Source organism: Panthera tigris, chromosome D1 (assembly GCF_018350195.1).
Source record: "Panthera tigris isolate Pti1 chromosome D1, P.tigris_Pti1_mat1.1, whole genome shotgun sequence".
NCBI lineage: Eukaryota > Metazoa > Chordata > Mammalia > Carnivora > Felidae > Panthera > Panthera tigris.
The window spans coordinates 74,532,382-74,553,138 of record NC_056669.1 but is presented as its reverse complement, the minus strand read 5'-3'; the positions used below and the strand labels follow the sequence as shown (position 1 = coordinate 74,553,138).

At 51.5% G+C, this 20,757-nt stretch overlaps 1 long non-coding RNA gene across 2 annotated transcripts in view; it reads right to left on the bottom strand.

Annotated features, from left to right (window-relative positions):
• The window catches only part of LOC122231086, a 204,550-nt gene that overhangs the window by 110,993 nt on the left and 72,800 nt on the right, over positions 1 to 20,757 (bottom strand). The window contains exon 1 of one of the 2 annotated variants that reach the window (XR_006208217.1): positions 9,016 to 9,106. The exons of the other annotated variant lie outside the window; for it this stretch is intronic. This is a non-coding gene — a long non-coding RNA (uncharacterized LOC122231086). Of the gene's footprint in view, positions 1 to 9,015; positions 9,107 to 20,757 lie in introns of those variants that run through there. 2 annotated transcript variants of the gene reach the window in all.

Genomic DNA, 20,757 nt, shown 5'->3' with positions numbered 1-20,757 from the left:
CTGTGGCCACTGCCTCGGGCCTATCTGCCTAATCTAGGTCCTTCCTCAAAAGGTCTGCCCCCATGGGGTCCTGCACTATTGACCTCAGAGGCGCACCTGTTGTATGTTTGCCTGCGGCTCGGCTGGGCAGCAAGAAGATGGGTCCCTATGTTGTTGGGAGTCGAGGACCCTAATTCTCAAGCCCCAAGTTTGGGTCTACGGCACCCTGAATGTCAACACGGAATGGAGTTTGGCTCAGAAATGCTGCAACTCTGTGATCAAAGGAGGTGGAGGAAACTGCTGAGATACAATTTATTAATAAGAGATAAAGGGAATGCAAATTAGGGCAGAGCTGGCAAGAAGGCAAGTTCCCAAAGTAAAACTTTAAGGAATGCTCAAATGATTACCATTTTAATTAAAAGTATATCACCCATGCAAACGGCAAGCCGCCCCTTCTCACGATGAGAACTGTCTGAAATGCAGGGCTGGCTGTATCTTCCAGGGGTGCAGAGGCTGTGAGCCGCTGAGGGAGCCCAGGTCAGGCTGAGCCGTAGTCCCCACCTGTCCTCACTAGGTGTCTATTACCTGTCAGGCTTGGAGTCTCCTCCTCTACACCCCATGCCCTTCCTTTGAGGGGTGGAGTATGGCCACACCTCCTGCCACTGCAGTTTGCCGCACTAGAGGCTCCAGGTCCCAGGACACATGCCCCCCCTCCCCTGCCTCCCTTTTCATTCCAGCAACCTCCTAACTGGCTCCCGTCTCACCTGCTTTCCCACCGCTGCCTGAGCGACCTTGCTGAGATGCTATGGTCACATCCCTCGTCTGTTTGGAAAACCCCCAATGCCTCCCTGTTAACCACGCCAGGAGGAACAGCAGTGAGTTCCCGAGTACTTACTATGTGCCAGGCACTGTGCTAAGCACTCATCTTACACTCACAACAACCCAACAAGATAAACATGAACCCCATTTCAAAAACGAGAAAGTTGAGGTTAAAAGACATGACGTTTCTGGGACAGTCACGCAATGCGGTAGTGTCGGAGTAAGGATTTGAACCAAGATCTGAAACGAACGTCAACACCAAAGTTCTTAACCGTGAGCCTATGCTGCCTCTGTGGCTCCCGTTTGCTACGGGATAAGGTCACAGCTTCCTCATATGGGATCCCAGGCCTCTTGTACTCCACACCCTCACCTCCTGCTTCATCAGACATTACACTAGCCCTCTTGCAGTGCCCAGCTTTGGGCTACACTCCTTCTCTGTCCCCTAGCGTCATCCACGATCCCCTGTATGTCCATGACTGTATGGCTGCTGTGTGTTCCCTTTTCCCCTCAAACGACCTCCCCAGAGATCTTTCCTCACCTCCCAGGCAGGTTTACCTGCTCCTATACTTCTCTATCCTCACTTCCTTCATTGCTGTCCCTCCACAAGGCACTGAGTTCCCAGGAGGCAGGGACTGTGCTATTCACCTTGACATTCTCAGCGACTAGCACAGTGCCTGGCACAGAGTAGGTGCCTAATAAGTGCTCACCAAAATCATTCAAGCAACAATGAGCCGATGCCCTGCAGCTGGCATTGTGGATACAGCCAGGAACGGACTGGACCAGGTCTCTGTCCTTGGGAAGCTTACAGTCCCGTGGGGGAGGAACGCAAGAAACCAATAAGCAAATTAACGAACAAGATGATACCAGTGTGTGGAAAAATGCTCTGAAGGAACTCAGGCAGAGAGATACAGCAAGTCATAACTGGAGTGATAATCAGGAGGGCCCATAAGATGATGCAGTGTGAATGGAGACCTGCATGATGAGAAGGAGATGCACAGACAGGCAGAACGAGGTGGGAACACATTTGGTGTGTCTGAGGAGAAGAAGAACGTGCCCAGTGGACATAGAAGGGAGTGGGAGAAAGCACCTGTCCAGAGAAGGTTTCGCTCTGAGGTGGCTCTAGCAGGACAATTAGTGAAAGGACAGGGAGAACCTGGTTATACTGGAGTCCAGATTTCACTCTGCCCTGCAGTCAGATGCCACGTGGAGAATCCCCAGGAAGTCCCCGGGACATGCAAAGAAGCGGTTAGCTGATGACCTTCTTTGGAGGGTAAGGAAATTGCTCATACCGATGGTTCTCAAACGGGGGAAGGGGCTGGTGCAATTTTGCTCCTCGAGGAACACGTGGCAATGCCTGGAGATATTTTTTGTTATCTCAACTGGGGTTGGGGGGCCGCTACTGGCATCTAGTGGGTAGAGTGCAGGGATGCTGCTAAATATCCTATAATGCACAGGACATCCCCCCAGTGCCAAGATTTACACTACAACGGTGATACAGGTGCTGACAGCAACTGACCCCGGGCAGCTCTGGGCCTAGGCCAACAGTCAGCTCTGCCCCGTCACACAAACTCACCCAAATCCAGGTTTTCCCTCCCACCTCTTGCCCAAGAAACCCTCTCATGACAACAGAGGAGATCAGGCAAACTTGGCCAGCTGCTCTGACCAAGGGAACCCCATTCAGCACCACTCTGTGTAGACAATGGCCCTTGACATGTAAAAATGTGGTCTAAGAGAGCACTGGACTCTGAGTCCACAGGATTGGGTATAAGTTACCTCTACACCTAATGTCAGTTGCCCCTCTTTCTATTCACTTTTCTAGGAGCCACTCCATTTCCATAAGAGCATGGGAGATCCTGAAGTTCATTTATCATATTATAGGAAGGGGACACCCTTGGGCGCTAGCCACCATGCTACTAAGTTTAGTTCGAGAATTACACATTAGTCCCAGCAGGGGGACAGGCAGCTTGGTTAGAAGCCGGAGACCTTGGCTTTAAATACACAGCTTTGGGGCACCTGGGTGGCTCAGTCGGTTAAGCGGCCGACTTCGGCTCAGGTCATGATCTCGCAGTCCGTGAGTTCGAGCCCCGCGTCGGGCTCTGTGCTGACAGCTCAGAGCCTGGAGCCTGTTTCGGATTCTGTGTCTCCCTCTCTCTGACCCTCCCCTGTTCATGCTCTGTCCCTCCCTGTCTCAAAAATAAATAAAACGTTAAAAAAAATTTAAATATTCAGCTTTACAGCCTGGCTCCACTGCTCTGAGTGGCCTGCCCCACTTCTCGATCTCAGCTACCTCATGTGTGAAATGAGACTAATAATATACTTACTTGAATGGTCTTTTTTTGTTTACCGTGTGAAAAAGTAAAACTTTTTGGGGCGCCTGGGTGGCTCAGTCAGTTAAGCATCCAACTTCAGCTCAGGTCATGATCTCCCAGTTCATGGGTTCAAGCCCCGCATTCCGACTCTGTGCTGACAGCTCAGAGCCTGGAGCCTGCTTCCGATTCTCTCCCTCTCTCTCTCTCTCTCTCTCTGTCTGTCTCCACCCTTCTTCCCCTTGTGCTCTTTCTCTCTCAGAAATAAAGAAACATTAAAAAAAAATTTTTTTAAGTAAAACTTCGTATCACATTGTTTTTTGTTCAAGAAACACGGAAGTGTGATAGAGGCTGTGGCAAACTCTCGAAGGGATCAAAACTGGACACAAAGTTGCTCCGAGCCAGCACGCTCCAGTTTTGTAGAACAGCTTGGGAGCAGCGGCCACGAAGATTGCATCGACATCCACAAGACAGGTGGCCGTCCCCCTCACGCACCGGGAACCCGGTACTCAGCAGCACCGTGGGGACTTCCAGCCTGGAGCCAGGGGCACGGGGGCTGCAGTGAATGGGGGGAGCTGAAAGCGGGAGGGGGTAGGGCAGGCGCGAACTCCACCGGGTGCAGAGCGTGCGAGGGCTACTGGGGTGAGGCACGGGCACCGTGGGCTCACGTGGGTCTCCAGTGGCGAACTGCGTGCGGTACGATCTTGGGCAGAGAAGTAGGGTTTGGAGGCCCGGCGGGTTTGTTCTCGGCCACGCTCGGGTTTGCCTTTAGCAGCGTTTGTGGAACTTGAGGATCGAAGTGGATGCCATTCGAAGCTTGCTTTGTGGCTTCCGCTTCTGAGCGACTGTCAGAGCTGACAACACCTGCAGGCCGCTTAGATGTAAGCTTTATCAGAGAACCCTCGTAGCCCCGAAACGGTCTGAAAAGCAGAGAGACCTCCCGAGGTTTGACACCCAGCGGGAGGTCACTGACCAACAGGGTGCAACGGGGTTTTGGGCTCTCGGTGGTCTGACCTTCTCCCAGGATGACTGAATGGTTGTTTGTGATGATGAACAGCTCTGTAAATCACCTTGTAGACGCTCAAAGCCCTGCTGCTCACGTTATTGCCGCAACGCCCGAATTAGAAGGGGGCTGAGAGATTACTCTGGCCAACATCTTCATTTTGTAGGGGCAGAATCTGAGGCCCAGAAGAGAGACCGGCTTGTTTCCTGGGTTTGGGGAGGGTAGAGCGGACACGGTATGCGTGTGTCTCTGGTGAGGAAACCGAGGCCAGGACTGAAGCCAGGTGAGGCTTTCTGGACGACGCCACGTACCGGAGCCAGGTGATGCCGTGTGCTGTGCAGCCAGCCCGGACTCGGAGCTCTGAACCCTCAGGCTGGAGCCTCACGGGGAGGGGCCTGACGGCACCTGCCTGTGAAGAAGAGTGTGACCCGCCTGACTTCGCATTTGGCTGGAACGGGGCCACGGGGGTGCCTGCTGAAAACTCTGCCGTCCGGTGGACAGAGTCTTCAGACTTCCATTTCTTGTCTCTCTCTAGGCTCCGTCACGCTCTTGGTGATTTCTTCCCCTCCCACCACCTTGAGTAACATCTCTATTCTGGAAACTCCCACGCTGACGATACCCTGTTGATTCTAAGACACATTTTAATATCTTCGAAGTTGGGACGTGCCCTAGTTTAACTGGCAGCGCGTTTTCATACTAGTACATAAAATAATGGGGGTCCCAGTCAGTGGCATCTCATATTTGATGAAATATGGTACAGGCTTACTGCAGAATACCCTCTGAATTCCAGACTCATAAATCACAATGGCTTTTCAACATCTCCCCTTGGATGGGGGATAAACACCTCCAACACAAATAATGAAATTGAATTCCCGACCTTCCGGTCCTTCCCCGGCTCGGCAACTGGCAATTCTGCCCTGTTAGTTGTTTAGCCTAAAACCTGGGGGTCACCCTTGACCCCTCACTTTCTTTCTTAATCTACATCCAATCTATCAACAAATCTTGCTGATTCCCTTCAAAATAAACCCTGAATCCACCCGCCTCCCACCAATCCACCACCACCACCCTGCTCCAGGCCACCCCCATCCCTTTCCGGGATTATAGCAATGGCCTCTGCACTGGTCCCCTGCTGTCCCGCCCACCTACAGTGTCCACTCCGTGTGCCACTGGAGGGGGCCGGTGGTTAAGACAGGCTGCCGGACCCCCCAGCTCCCTACCACCCTCACTCTTGCTTCATGACTCTGTTTAATTTTTTAAGAAAAATTTTTAACATTTATTTATTTTGGGGAGAAAGAGAGGCAGAGCATCAGCGGGGGAGGGGCAGAGAGAGAGGGAGACACAGAATCCGAAGCAGGCTCCAGGCTCTGAGCTGTGAGCACAGAGCCCGATGCGGGGCTCGAACCCACGAGCCGTGAGATCATGACCTGAGCCGATGTTGGACGCCTGACTGAGCCACCCAGGTGCCCCACTCTGTTTAATTTTTTAAATAACTTATAATTCGCTGAAATTACACAGGGTTATTGCTTTCTGCATTTATCGTCTGTTTTCTCCACCAGGATGCGAGCCCCACAAAGGAAAAGATTTTTGTCTCTCCTGTTTAGTGCCTAATCCCTGTCCTCTGGGACAGTGCCTGGCATATAGTCGGTGCTCCATAAATATTTGAATGAATTATTTCCCCCAGGATGATGGTTCTGAGGGAGCACTGATGTCAGACAAACCTGAGTTCAAATTCTGAATCTACTGCTTTGTGGCTGTGTGAGTTGGAAGATTCATTCAAACTACTGGGGTCTGTTTCTCACCTGCATTAATGGGGATGGGAAGATGTACCTCTCAGGGCTGTCGTGACGATTAAATGAGTTAATATTCACTAAGCACCTGCACAGGGGTGCCTGGTGGCTCAGTCGGTTAGGTGTCTCACCCCTGATTTCAGCTCAGGTCATGATCTCACAGTTCGTGGGTTCAAGGCTCCCCATGTTGGGCTCCACGCTAGCAGCACAGAGCCTGCTTGGGATTTCTCTCTCTCTCTCTCTCTCTCTCTCTCTCTCTCTCTCTCTCTCTGCCCCTCCTCCACTCATTTGCACTCTCTCTCTCTCTCTCTCTCTCAAAATAAATAAACTTAAAAAAAAAGGCACCTTCACAGTGTCTGACACTTACTAGGTACTCTGTAGTCATTTATTACTATTATTATTCTTGTTGTTCCAACCTCTAGAATTTGAGCTCTGGGGCTTATCACCAAACCAGGGCGTGCTGGAGGTGAGCTCAGAGGTGTGCATACACTCAGTGGGAGCGGGAGGGGGCGGGGGGTGGCAGGCAGCCTGGGATCCGAGTCCCTGCAAAGTCATACATCAGCAGTGTGACCGCAGGGGAAATACCTAACCCCTCCGAGCTTCAGTGTCCTCACACATGAAGAGCAGATAATGATCACATCTATTTTATACGATTGTTATGAGCATTTCTGGTGCACGCACATAGCACATGGCAAATTCTAAGCAAATATTAACTCACATTATTACCACCTAACCGGCTTCTCCCACAAACGCAGAGCTCACTCTCTGGGTCCTGACGCCCAGGGCGTGGCTTTGAGCTTCACCTTAGCCTGCCTTCCTGTAGCTACACCCAGCGGAAGGAGCTTGCAGTCACTTCTCTGTAACTACAACGATCCCCTGAGAAACAACCACACTGTGCCCAGCCCCACACAGAGGCAGTCCCACACCTGCCTCCTTGCCAGGGCGACGGGGATGCTAATGCCTGAGACCTCTCTGACCACTTCCGACATGAGCCAGTGAGGAAGATTGTCCTGCTGCCCCCAGTGTGCTTTGCTGGGCTCGCTGACTTCCACTGGAGGGAGGGCAGTGGGGAACCTTTTCAGTTTTCTATTTTAAATATTGTCCATGACCTTCCAGCAACCTCTACATTCTGAGCAAAGGAACTAAATGGTAGACGGCAGATTTTTTTTTTTTTCCCCTTCCTTTAAAGAAACACTATTGTTCCACTCCAAGTTATTTTCGTGACTGGAGCTCCAGTGACTCAGAAGCCAGGTCAGCCATTCATAGCAGGTGGGAGGTTATGTGCAGGGTGAGGAGGCCCAGGATAGTGAGGCCATTCATTCCACCCCTTGCTCCAGCCTTGGGATCCCTCCCTACCCCAACCGCCCTGGGGAACCCCGGTTCCTCCATGTGGGAGCATCAGTGGTGAATCAGGAGGGAATGGTTTCTGCACCCCCAGGGCTTACATTCTAGAGAGCAGAGATGGGCCACAAAGGAAGATGGGCCACAAAGACACAAACTAGGCAATTTCCATGAAGGCAAGGGCTCTGAAGGAAAAAAAAAGGTGACATTAGAGAATTACTGGGGATGGTGAGGGGGGAGGGTCTCAGCTGCCAGTATGGATGGGGTAGTCTAGGAGGACCTCTCTGAGGAGGTGACAGTTCCATATTGCAGACCCAGGTACACACTCCCTTGAAGTCAGGGAGCCATGTGTATCTCCACACAAACCCAGCGCCCAGGGAGAACTAGGCAATCCACACCCGTATGTTAAACACTGACATCAGTCAGTAAATGCAGTGATATGCCACTGTTTGTATACACGACTGCACTTAACCTTGTGACCAATTCAGTGACTCCAGCTCATGCTTTCTCAGCTTTAATCCAAGGAACAGACTACAGTGAAGTTTTAACTTCACTGTAAGTGAGAAATAAGAAAAGTAAGGACCGTTTTCAGACAAAAGTCTAAATTCATTTATCATAAAGGGTTGTGTATTCTGAGATTAGGTTCCTTCCTACTTGGTGTGTGTGTGTGCGTGTGCGTTTGTGTGTATGTGCACACACTACCATGTCCTTTGTTTTATGAAATGATGGTGCTAGGAAATGTTCTTTTAGGTTTCTTTTTTCTTCGATGCCCTTCCTTGACAAAAGAAGTTTCTTCCCAGCCTTAAAAAATGTTATTGGTCTGTGAAATCCAAAGACACGGGAACCACTGTTTTCATAGCCTTTCTCCTTGGCAGCCTCAAGGTTAAAGGAAACGGGCTGCCTCCTAGAGGGAGATGGTAAATGCTCCTGAATAACTCTGTGCACCTGCCAGATTCGTCCCTGGTTTGGGGCTGGGGTGATGGGGTTCAGGCCTCTGGCAGTCATACTGCGCATGTGAGAAATACAGTCATCTACAGGCTGCCCCTAAACTGCAAAATACTCATTATTGTTCCAAAGGGCAGGGGAAGGGGCAATGCCCAGGATGTACCAGGGCAGATTTAACAGGGGCTCATGCAAAAGGTCTTCTCTGAAACCATCTTCTTCTTATTTTTTTTTTTTTTTTTCCATTCTACCATCACTCTTTCATTCCCTTTGCTGCCCCCTGGCCCTCTCTAAGATTGAAAAGTGCAGCTGGCCTGGGGGGCAGGCACTAAGAGTGTGTTATGTTTCCTTGGCGCAAAACTTATTAACCCTTCATGTCTGCCACCGTATCGCAGAGCAGGGAATGAAGGGACGAACGCGGTTTGCTTTAACAAAGCTCCCGGAGAAGTCTCCCCTCCCACGCCCCAACCATTTGTTAAGAGGAACTATTGTAGCCTAATCTTCAGGACTGGTGGGGAGGAGGGGGTTATCTCCTTGTGATCTGGCTGCTCTCAGCCCTCAGGGGGAGACTCAGGGAAGCCTGCGGATTTCTCCACTGTAGGGGTTCTGGTGGGAGACAGGCCCCACCACGCAGAAGGGACCAGCCCAGCCTGTGAATCAGGACGAAGAGTCCATTTCAGCCAAGACCCGAAGACAGACAAAAAGATATTGTGTATTTTGCATAGTGTCGTGAAGGCCAGGATGCAGAAGTTCATGGTCAGTGTCTGATAAATTCAAGACAGTCCTGGATTTGAAGAGGGCTACCGGGGGCAGCAGTGGGGGCTGAGGGGGCCACTACCTCAAGCTTAGAGAAAGTGGTGGAGAGTGCTGGAGAGCCTGAAGGATGTCCACCGGAGACTGGAGGTTCATTGGGCCGGTGCCTGATACCGGCCTGAGAAAATTAAAGGCAAGGGAGCATGGTTGTCAGTAGAGAGACAGACAGACAGACAGAGGTGCTGTTGCACGGAGCAAAAACTAACTCTCCCTCCCCAGCATGGTTAAGGGGGCATGAACCCTAGGGACCTGGGACTTCTATAGAAATACCAGCCATACGGGATACTTGGACACAAAGAAGAGTTTCTGTTCCCCTATTCCTAGGGTTTGCGGGTACAAAAACGGTGTTTTCCAGACGTGGAAGGGAGAGCTATGCAGGAGGAGCTGTCCGGGGATACGACGGACCTCAGCAGAAAGAAAGCTTCAGGCTTCCTGTGGGGCACCAGGCCAGCAGTGACTTCAGGGTCAAGTGCAAGCAGCCAGGGTCAGGAACTGCAGGAGCAACACGGGGGTCTAGGAGAAAGTGTGCAGGGGCCCGGCTGCAGAGGCAGCTTTAAGTGTCGGCCCCACGGAGCAGCCCAAAGCCGGCTGCCACGACATGCCAATTCAGTGACATCTTCTCTTTCCTACTTTCCCCTTCTCCTTCTCTCTGCCCTGGCCTGGAGCCGGCAGTCTGTCAAACGAGGGTGAAGGGAGAACAGAGGGAGGAGAGTCTGATCCTACGCACGCCCGGAGACAAGGCTGGCCCTGAGGCTGGCCCCGGAAGGAGAAGTGGAGATTCCCCCCCTTTTTTTTTTTTTTAATTTTTTTTTTTAACCTTTATTTTTGAAACAGAGAGAGACAGAGCATGAATGGGGGAGGGTCAGAGAGAGGGAGATACAGAATCTGAAACAGGCTCCAGGCTCCGAGCTGTCAGCACAGAGCCCGACACGGGGCTCGAACTCATGAAACGCGAGATCACGACCTGAGCCGAAGTCGGACGCTCAACCGACTGAGCCACCCAGGCGCCCCGGAGATTCCCCCTTTAAACCGCATGCAGAGCTGGAGTTAGCACACAGGACCCGGCATCCCAGTTCCAGGGTGGAGACTGGGCTTTGTGATTTCCAGTGACCTAACATATGCCTAACAGTGCATGCACAAGTCAGGGGACCTCTCTGCGTTTTCATTCGAGAGAAGCAGAAAAACTCATCAGAGACAAAGAGGAAGTCATTCCTTTCATCCCCAGAGTTGTGCTTGACTAAAGCGCACAGGAATGAGGAACCAGGAGGAGCATTCCGCTGGCATGGCAGAAGCAGCAGAGGCCATGTTCAGTGTCCAGCGGTGGCCGTGGCAGCTGTGACAAGGGCTGCAGCCAGGCTGCCCATGGGAGACAGCCGTGCAAACCGACGGGGGTCAGGGCCACTGCGGGAGCCCCAGCAGACTGCCCCTGAGGCACCTGGTGGGGTCCTGGCCACCCCCCGGCGTCCCCCCTGCCTGCCCATTCCTAAGCCTGGCCTCCAGCCTCTTGGCAGGTCCACAAGCTGCCTCCTATCAGTGAACTCATTTCCTTACTGCAGCAAGAGTGCTTCCTTGTTTCTTGTCATCGGGAACCCTAACACGCCCTTCCTCCCCAGCTCCTCGAAACCAGTCCCCAAAGCGAGCCTCAAGTCCTTCCCCAGCACCCCAGGCATCTATCTATCTGCCTTGCTTTCTTCCAGCCGTGGAGACTCCCGATCTCACCTCTACCAAGGGCGGGAACTTTTGGCCAGGCGACTCCGGCCCAGATCCTATCTCTGGCCCTTCCGGTCTTGGTGACCATGCTCCCCCAAAAAGACTGTGAGGCAGAGCATGTGAAGTCCTACCCTAGCTCTGTCGCATACTAGCTGAGGGACCCTGGGAGGGTGACTTTTTCCCATCTGTGAAACGGGTATGGTAATCCTCCAAAGGATAAGGTCAGGATTAGAAGGAATTTTCACATTTCAAGCACAGAGCACATTAGCTGGGACACAGCACTACTCAATGAATTTTGGGTAATAGCAGTAGTGGGAGCAGCGTGGTGTGGTAATATACTAACACTAGTATAGTGGTGATGGTCGTTATAAAGGTAGACACTTTTCTCTGGGTTCTCACATCAAAGAGAAATAAACTTCCGCTTTGCTCAACACTGGTTTTAGGGGCTCTTTGTTAAACAAAGTAACAAAAGCTTATTCTGCACCCTAATAGAGCACGTAAAATGAATTTTCTAAATTTTAAAAGTACAAAGAAAATTATATTTATACTAAAGTGACAGTTACGTGAAATATACGTGCCCACGCAAAGCCTGGAAGGAAAAATTATTATGATACGATGACGGGGTTATAGGAGAAATGTTTTTTTCCCCATCAAAATTTCTTCCTGTTACCTTTATATTTTGATTAAAAAAAAAAACTGTCTTCCAAGAAGAAAAGGAGAAAATGTCCCCAAGACTAGATAAATTTTGATCATGGTTTTGTGTCCTAAGAGGGGAATGTGTGCCTGAACCCTCCTTCAGTGGTAGGGCCCTGGGACAAGTTTCTAAAATGACAAAGACCAAAAAAATGAAATGAAATGAAATGAAATAAAATGAAATAAAATAAAATAAAATAAAATAAAATAAAATAGAATAAAATAAAATAAAATAAAATAAAATAAAATAAAATATAAAAAGACAAAGACAAAGACAGGGGCATCTGGCTGGCTCAGTTGGTAGAGAACGTAGCTCTTGATCTCGGGGCTGTAAGTTGGTGCCCCACGTTGGGTGCAGAGATTACTGAAAAACTAAAAAGTCTTCAAAAAAAATAAAAAGACAAAGAAAGGACAGGTTTGCCCAGTGACAACTGAGAATAAGGCCATGGACATTCTTGGCATGATGCTGAGAGAGAATGAACCCTTCTTCCAGGACTTTTTACAATGCCCCCCTAAACCTTGGCATGTCCAGACAGGGGGGTGGGGAACACTGCCAGGGGAGGTGGGACCTGTCCCTGGGTCACCAAGACCACGTGGACCTCAGCTCTAAGACATTGGTCTCAGGAATCCTTTTCTCTGTCCTCTGATGACAAACCGCACTAAGGCTGAAGATTCAGGAGGACCAAGTTCTTCCTCACAGTGCCCTCAGCAGGTCATCAGATCAATACCTAGGATTACAGACCGACGAGGGAGGAAGGGGAGAGCGAGGGCCTACAGCAAATGGAGCATGGGAAGCACCGGAAGGTTCTCTCCAGGAAGTCTGTCCATTTGGTAAGAAGATTTGTTGAGGGCAGGTCATTACACCACGGGTATCTCTCCTACCAGCACTTATGGGAACCAATCCTGCCTGCAGCCCCCCATCCAAGAGAAGTGCCATGGCACAAAGGCTCCCTACTGGGGGACTCCTCAACCGTAGCTAACATTCTTCTCTAGTAGGGCTCCTTGTCAACACCTCTCACAATGAGACGTGTGCTTTCTGCATGACTAACAACAGACCACAGCCTTCCTCAGTCCACACCCTCTCTTCCTTTTGACTCAGACTGAGTCTGTTGACAGGCCATGGAGAAAGCATACCCCGTACCTGTTAAAGAACCTGCCGGAGTGGTTTGAGGTGGGCACATGGCAAAGCTTGAGCATTTCTGATGATCTGAAACACGGTGTAGGGAAGAGGATCCAGCTGGGCCACTAGCTTGCTGTGTGTTCTTGGGCAAATCAATGTACCTCTCTGGGTCCTAGTTTCCCTGTGTGTGGGGAGGAGGAAGGGATGGAAAAGAAGATCCTTTCTAGCTCTATCTCAGGACAGATAGCAGGATAACTCTGGGATGGATTCCAGCTCTGTGAAACTCACTCTGGTTTAGGATATTACACTCTGGCTTGAATTTACGACCAAGACAGCCATCTGAATGCCAATCTGATATTTCTTTCATGGAGGAATGAGTATTCCTGAGCCAATTCAAACCAGGGATTAAAAGGAAGGAAAAAAAATTCTCTCCCCGAAGTCACCTAAATATAATTGTGTTTATACAAACATAGATCTTACACAACTCCTAATACTAAATTCTACGTGTCCGTTAGCTTAACCCAAGGGGCCTGGTCATTACAAGTCTAAAAAATGATTGCAGAAAGCCCAGAAGCTTCTAAGGAATTAATAGGAAAGGGACACCAGCTCCCAGAGAATTCTCTAGAGCTTAGTGGCTTGAGAAAATCAAGGGCTTCCCAATATGAAATTCAGATCTTTAAAAAAAAACAAAAATGCTAGGATTAGAATGGCCCCAGGACGCGCTCCCAGCCTCTCCAAGCGCTAGTTCCAAGGCCTGGCCCTTTTAGGCCCAGCCCCCACCAATGCCGGCGCTGACGTCAGCTCACTATTTCCATTGCCGGCAGCCCTGGGAGCTCAGACTTGCTAGATCAATGAAAACATCAACCTTGCCAGACGTGTCTGCCCCACTCCAAACCCACCGTGGAGCCAGGGGTTCAGGCACGCAGCCGGACCATCTGTCATTAGGCACTGCTGTTAATTGCTGTGCTAATGAACAAGGTTTGAATTGGAAGCACGAAATGCACATGCAGATTTAGACACAGTTCTGCAGTTCTGGGTCCTGTCCCCTAACAGCCTGGTGCAGTCTCCAGGATGCAACGGCAAAAGTGGCCGAGTCACATCATGGGCACAGACAGTGCATAAGCCAGTCAGCAGATACTTCAAATAGCAAGTGTTGAGAGTTTTTCAGCCAGGCACTCATCCATCCATTCATCCCTCTATCCTCTCAACAACCACTGGCTTTACGGTGAACGCTGTGTCAAATGCCAGGGCTCCAAAAATGACCGTGACGTAGTCCCTGCCCCCAGGGGATCGCAGCCTAGCAGTCAAGATAGACAACTGGACAAATACAGCAAATACATTGTGACAAGTGCTAGGAGAGGTCAGCAGAGGGGCCGAGGGAACATAGAAGAGGGGTATCTAACCAGTCCGGAGTATCAGGGAAGACTTCCTGGAGGAGGAGAGACTGCCTGAACCAAGTCTTAAAGGAGGAGCAGAAGTTACCCAGGGAAAGAATGGAGGTAGGCGATACAGACAGAGGGACTAGGAGGGAGGAGAGAACACTGACGTCTGAGGCAGCACAGGCAGTTGGGCACGGTGGGGCACAAGTGTGGGATGAGGGAGTGAAGGGTCAAGACCCTGGGGTACAGAGTGAGGGTGCTGGAGAGGGAGACGACGTACAGACGGTGAAGAGCCCTGCGGCAGTTATTCCACAAATCTTGATCAAGCTCTTGCATGTTACAGGGGATAGAATTAGGTCAATGTCAGCCTCTGCCTTCAAGTGATATGACGAGCAAGGGACATACATAGTGGTGGCACAGAGTAGTTCAGAAGAAGAAATGTCAACTGATTGGGTCAGTCAGAGAAGTTCTCGATGGAGGGGACGATATAGGGGACGCCAGGGCTGGGCCTCCAGTTTCAGGCAGAACTCGGACAGGTGAGCCGTGTTACCAACCAGGTGCTAAGCATATGTTGACTCATCAAATCAGCGAGGCCATGCCATGCTCCTATTTTCCAGGTGAGGAAACTGAGGCCCAGGGAGCCTAAATAGGTTGGCAGCTGGGACACGGTATAGCCAGGACTCCAACCCCTGGTGTGCCTGACTCTATCTGGAGCCTGTGTCCTACCCATTACACCATGCTGCTTCTTAAGGACTTCCTGGTAGAGGAATAGCATGAGCAGGCCTGAGGGAAGATGGTGGAAGGCACACAGGAAGAGAAGATTGGGCCTTAGCTCTATGGGTAATGGTCTTGTAGAGGGAGGTCTGGGCTCTGGAGTCCAGCAGCCTCTGGACTTGCCCTCTCTCGGCCTCAGTCTCCTCACTGGAAAACGGGGACCTAACATCTACCTCCTGAGGTTGTCATCGAAATTCAGCGAGGTAACGCAAGCAAAGTGCTTAGGACATCACCTCTCGCCTTGTGAGGCCTCGAAGGTAGATGGCTGATTATGTTAATCGACAACCATCATTATTCCCCATCACAACTATAACTATTAGTATGATCCCAGAGGTGGGTCGGGGTGCATGGAGAACTTTGAGTGCCAGCTCAGGCACGTGTTCTTGATCTTGTTGACACGGGAGAGTCATGGGCGGGGGGGCGGGGTGGGGGGTGGTAAGCACAGACACGAAACAACGACTCGGCCGGAGCATATTTTCCTCTCCTGAAGGATAACACAGCAGTCCCCTCTTCAGAAGTTTCCTGATTTTTCTCCTATGTGGAAAGATGGCTTTATAGTGAAGAAAGGCCCTTTTGACACATGCAAATGCAGGCCGCAAGGTGCCCGTGGAGGGCCCAGTGACCGTCTGAAGCCTGGGTGCACACCACAGGGAGAACGAGAGGCCCTCAGGCGCTCCTGCTGGGGTCAGAGGTGGGGGGCTCGGTTGCCCCCAGCTGGTGAGAAAGGTAGGAAGGAGGAGGCATCTCTGCGGGCCCCTTGAAGGTGTGAGGCCGCTTTCCCTGGGCCATTCATCACCAGATCAGAAAGAAGCCTCTGGAGGCCACACTCCTGTAACCATAGAAACAGGAGCTCTGTGGACCATTCCTCTCTTATTAAAAAGGATGAGGTGGTGGGTCCCCTGGCATGGAGATGACTGAGAAAGGGCAGGCCTTTGTGAGGGGCCCACTCTGGCTTCATGTCCAGTCTGCCCCCAACCCTCTTGCTGGTCTGCAGAAGGAGGCTCTGTGGAGACTTCCAAGCTGCACAGCTGTCCCTGAGGAAGGGACAGAGATCTGGCATCTTTCTGGGCACTGGCATATCCGGGAACTCCTCTATTCTTTTGGGATCTCTCTGTGAAGCAGACCTTATCTTCACTTCACAAACAGGGAGGTGTGATCCAAAGAGGGCAAACGACTTGTCTGAGCCATGTAGCTAGTAAGGGCTGGGCTGGATCCAGACGCTCGTCTGTCTGAACTCCCCAAACCTGCTTTAACTCCGGCTGCATTCCACCTCTTGGAGCAGGGGACGGAAAGATAAAGTTGGCTGGGGCCCTAAAGTTGGCTAACCAAATGACAGTGGCCAAAGAGAAAGGAAGGATCCAGACAACCCCTGGTCCCAAGCCGGGCAGAGGGATAGTCCTGGGTTTGAATCTCCCGAGTGACCTTGGGCAAGTTTCTTCTCCTCTCTGATTCCTGCGTTCTCACCTGGGAAATGGATCTCAGAGGCCCTAGCGTGGTTGTAAGGCCAGAAATATGCTATTTAAGCTCTGGCCTTTAAAAAGTGCTCCCTAAAGGCAGCTCTGGTTCATGGTTATTAGTACAGAGCTGCAGATAGGATGGGGGCTCCTCAAACAGCCCCACTAACATGGAAGATAAGCCAAGAACGGAACTGTGCTCTGGGCAGGGCATGAGAATTTTCTCCCTCCCTGACAATTGGCTCTTGGAAGCCATCCTTCATTGCTAAGCACTTATGCACATGTCTAATTTCATCTTCCTCACGGCCCGGAGAGGGGAGGATTACTCTCCCACATTACAGGTGAGGAAACTGAGACTTAGAGATGAAATGACCTGCCACTTGAAGCCAGCCAGGTCCTGCTGGTCAGCCTCCTGAGCCTCTGCTCTCCAGAGCCCTGCTCCCTGCTGTTCTGGCTCCCCATGGCCGCCCAGGACCTGGGGACTGGCTTCTGGATCCGTGGTCTCCAGAAGGAAGTCCTGTGTCTACCCTTGGCCCCCACCACCCCCCTCAGAAGGTCAGCCCAGCAGCCACACATGACCTAGCACTCTTCTCAGCCCAGTGGGAACGACTGACCACCAGATGTGAACGATCCAAGCTGCCGATTTCGCCAAGACGCGGGAGAAGCAGGGTTCGGCCTGGAATCTATGGGTCCCTACCCTCCCTGCCTCATCACCAAACGGTTACAGGACCCAGTCTCAGGCTCACAAGACCCACATGAACCAGCCAGGCAGACACATGGGCCCCTTGAAAGGATTCTCAGGCTGGCCTTCCTCCCCCCACCCCTTCTCCATCAAAACACTGCCACAGCTCACAATGAGGGCCAGGGGAGCTGTAAAATCCCCATTTGCCACAATTAGCAGATGAGTAATGAAATGACAGTGGCAGCTGGCAGTGGCCTCTGCTCTCTCGAGGCCCACACCCCTTCCTCCTGTGAATGCCAGATCATGACAGAAACCAGCAGAATGTCTGGTACCCAGAGATACCTGGAAATACACCACTGGGCTCTCTTACTCTTCTTTTCGGAAATCCGGACCATCTTTCATGTTACTGGGGAGCTCGTGTTCTCTGCAAGAGGCCTGCAGTTGGAGTCCCTAAAGACAGAGTAAACTAGGGGAGGGCATCCCCAAAGGAGGAGAAAAGAGGAAGGAAGAGGAAGGAACAGTGTTTGCAAGGACCCTGAGCCAGGAAGGAGCTGGCATGGGACCAGAAAGCAAGCAGTGTGGCTGGAGCACAGAGTAGGGTGTGAGGATGGGAAAAGTGCCGAACAGATGGGGCAGAGACAGTTGGGGGGGGGGGGGCATAGGCCACGGGGAGAATTTTGCCATGCTATAGGCATCATGTGGCTTGTTCTCTTCTATACGGGTAAGTCCTTTAATAGTTTCCTAGATTTCAGCAAACTGTTTAAATTCATCTGTAGATGGCCACACGTGCCTTAAAATGGTACGGTGTTAGCGTCTGGACCATAATCTGGCAAAATTGCCATGCGTGTTTGTTTACAGGTGCATGGCATGTAAAAGGGCTAGAGGCAGCCATATTATCCCTAAAGCCAGGGGCCACCTGAGCAGGAGGACAGCCCAGCTCCAGGTGCCCTGCCAGAAACCTTCTGCCTTCTCTGGGCCAGCAAAGAAAGGACCTCGGGGCCCTCAGGCCCAAAGAGAGCTGAACAAAGTCCCCGCCAGAGAGAAAGAACTATTCCCTCAAAACGTTTCCATCCGGCTCAGTTCATCAAATCTGCTTTATGTAGCGCAAAATAAACACAACCCTAATTAGCAGGTTCATGCTGCAGCTGAATTGTCTCTCAAAAGCGCATCCTGCTTCCAGCCTCAGCATCCCCAGAGGAGGCACAGCATCTCCCGGAGAGGCCGGCCAGGCTTTGTGGAATCATCATTCCTGTGGCGTTCATGCTCTTTCCTCCCAAGAGCTGTTTGCCGAAGGACAACTCCTCCAGGTCTGATCTCAGTGAACTCCCGTGCCCTGGCCAAGTCCGCTCAGTCAGGGGGAATAATATGGCTCACCAGTGAGCTTGGCTGGATCACAAGCTAAAGCAGGTACGGCCGGGGAAAGTCTTCCTGAATGCCGGAGCTGGAAGGCGGTCAGCCTTGCATGCCTTCATTCACTGAGCAAATATGTATGGACTGGCCCCTATCCCGTAGGTGGTGGGGGACCGCAGGCTGTGCTACCCACTGCTGGAGTTTCTAGAGCTACGTGGGCGGAGTTCGAATCCCAGCTCTACCACCCAGTTATAACAAAATTACTTTCACCCATTGATTCTAGTTGGTTTTCTCCCCCGTGAAGGGTGCTGGGCATACCAGTTGGGGGCCACGGAACCCCGGTTGAGAACCACTCCACCTGGCCAGTGTGTCACTGGCTCCCGGTGCAACATCTGGGTAAGCCTAGTCACGAGCCTCATCTAGCTCTGTGGCTGGACCTGGAATTCCGGAATGACTCCCAGACGTTTGGTGGCCAACCACACCCAGAGCCCCTCCAGGCTGGCACTAGGGTAACCGAGCACGTCTGCAAGATACAGCTCTGAGATGACCCCGTAACAACCCGGGCAACCGAGAGGGTGGACCGCGGGGCCCGAGCAAGGGAATCAGCAATGATTCCTTCTGTCATCTTCTCACCAAGCCGAATTCATCCTCCCGCGTGCCAGACGCCGTGCAACGTGCTTTATAAACACCGTAACATTACTCGTCCCACGAGCTGTCTCAGGTTAGGTGTTTCCCTCTCCCCCACGTCACCTCGTGCCACATTTGAGGAAACTGAAGCTTATGGGTGTTATGTTATACAGCCCAGAATCACACAGCTGGTCATGTTCAGAGCTGGGGTCCAAAACCCCAAGTCCATGTGCTTCACTATTATTTTCTTCCTTTACAAAGTCATACATTTAGTGGGAGTGGGGAGCCTCAGTTTCCAAACTCCCCGGTCAGCTGTCCTATTTTAAAACAGAAGGTGGATGTGCTCAGAAGCCCCTCAACACTCGTCCTCTGGGCTTGGTCTCAGCCTGGCACACAGCCTGGGCCAGCCCGGGCTTGCCTGGGCCACGCCGCCTGCTCTGGTCAGGCTCCCGAGTCCAAAGCTTCCCCCTCATAAAAGAAGGAGTTGCTACAGGGAAGGCTTTCGGAAAGCCTGGAGCTCTGCTATGGATGGCCAAGCAGCCAACTGGCCTGGGAGCCAGGAGTTCGCCCTGGGCAGCCTGAGTGGCTTCCTCCCAGGCTTTAAATGCATAGTTGATTTAGGGAGCATTTCCTTGGGTTAAATGTCAAATACACCTCCAAATCAAACATCAGAGATAAAAAAAAAAAAAGCTAGTGAGCTTCTCAGAGATGAGGAGAAAGTGGACTCTGCTCCCATCAGCAGCTTTCAGGCTGTGTTGGGTGGGAGCCATACCTGAGTGACTCTTGTGGCCTGATGGGAAGATCTGAGCTGGGTGGTTGGCAAATAATTTCACCTAAAATGTCTGTAAAAGTAAGGTTCTGAGGACAACAGTCCCACCTTGAAGCTTGAAAATGGGCAAATTAGGATTTCCCCTGCTATAGGCACCCTAGAGACAAACACAACAGGGCCTGGAGCAGAGCACTGCAAAAGCATCTTGAGGAGGAAGAACGGCCCACAGGCCTGTGGGCCTGGATGCTGCCCTCGATGCAGGTATTAGAATTTTTAAAGAAAAAATGCACGTCAGGCTGCAATGGCGGGGCATGGTGGGGGTTGGCGTATTAGCATTCTAGGGCTACCGTGACAAGGTACACAAACTGGGTGGCTTAAAACAACATTTACTGGGGCTCCTGGGCGGCTCAGTCGGTTGAGCGTCTGACTTTGGCTCAGGCCACGATCTCGCGATTTGTGGGTTTGAGCCCCTCATTGGGCTCTGTGCTGACAGCTCGGAGCCTGGAGCCTGCTTCGGATTCTGTGTCTTTCTCTCTCTGGCCCTCCCCTGCTTGTGCACACTCCCGCGCTCTTTCGTGCTCTCTCTGTCTCTCAAATAAATAAAAACAAAAACAAACAAACAAAAAATTTAAAAAAATAAAGCAACACGTATCGTTTCACGGTTCTGGAGGCCAGAAATCCAAAATCAAGGTGTCAGCAGGCTATGCTCACTCTGGGACTCTGGGTGGGATCCTTCTTTGCCTGTTCCTGGCTTCTGGGGGCGGCCGGCAATCCCTGCCATTCCTTGGCTGGCAGCCTGCCCCACTCTGATCTCCGCCTCCATCATCCCATGGCGGTCTGCTCTCCATGTGTCTGTCTCTCCTCTTCTTATAAGGACACGGGTCATATTGGATCAGGGGCCCATTCCATTCCAATGTGGCCTCATTTGAACGAGTTGCATCTTGTGAGGACCCTATTTCCAAATAAGGTTGCATTCTGAGGCAGTGAGAGTTAGAACCTCAATCTATCTTCTTGGGGGATGCGATTCTACCCATAACAACTGGCCACAAAAGAAACAAAATAAGGGAGTGTGGGGGCAGGGCACGTATACAGTGTGCGCATCACTGTGCACCGGCCCGTCCACCGGAGCCCCATCCGGCCCAGGAACGTCCGTCCGTCCCTTTCATGGAGACACCCTGCTGCTGCTGCTCAATGACAAGAGCACGGCAG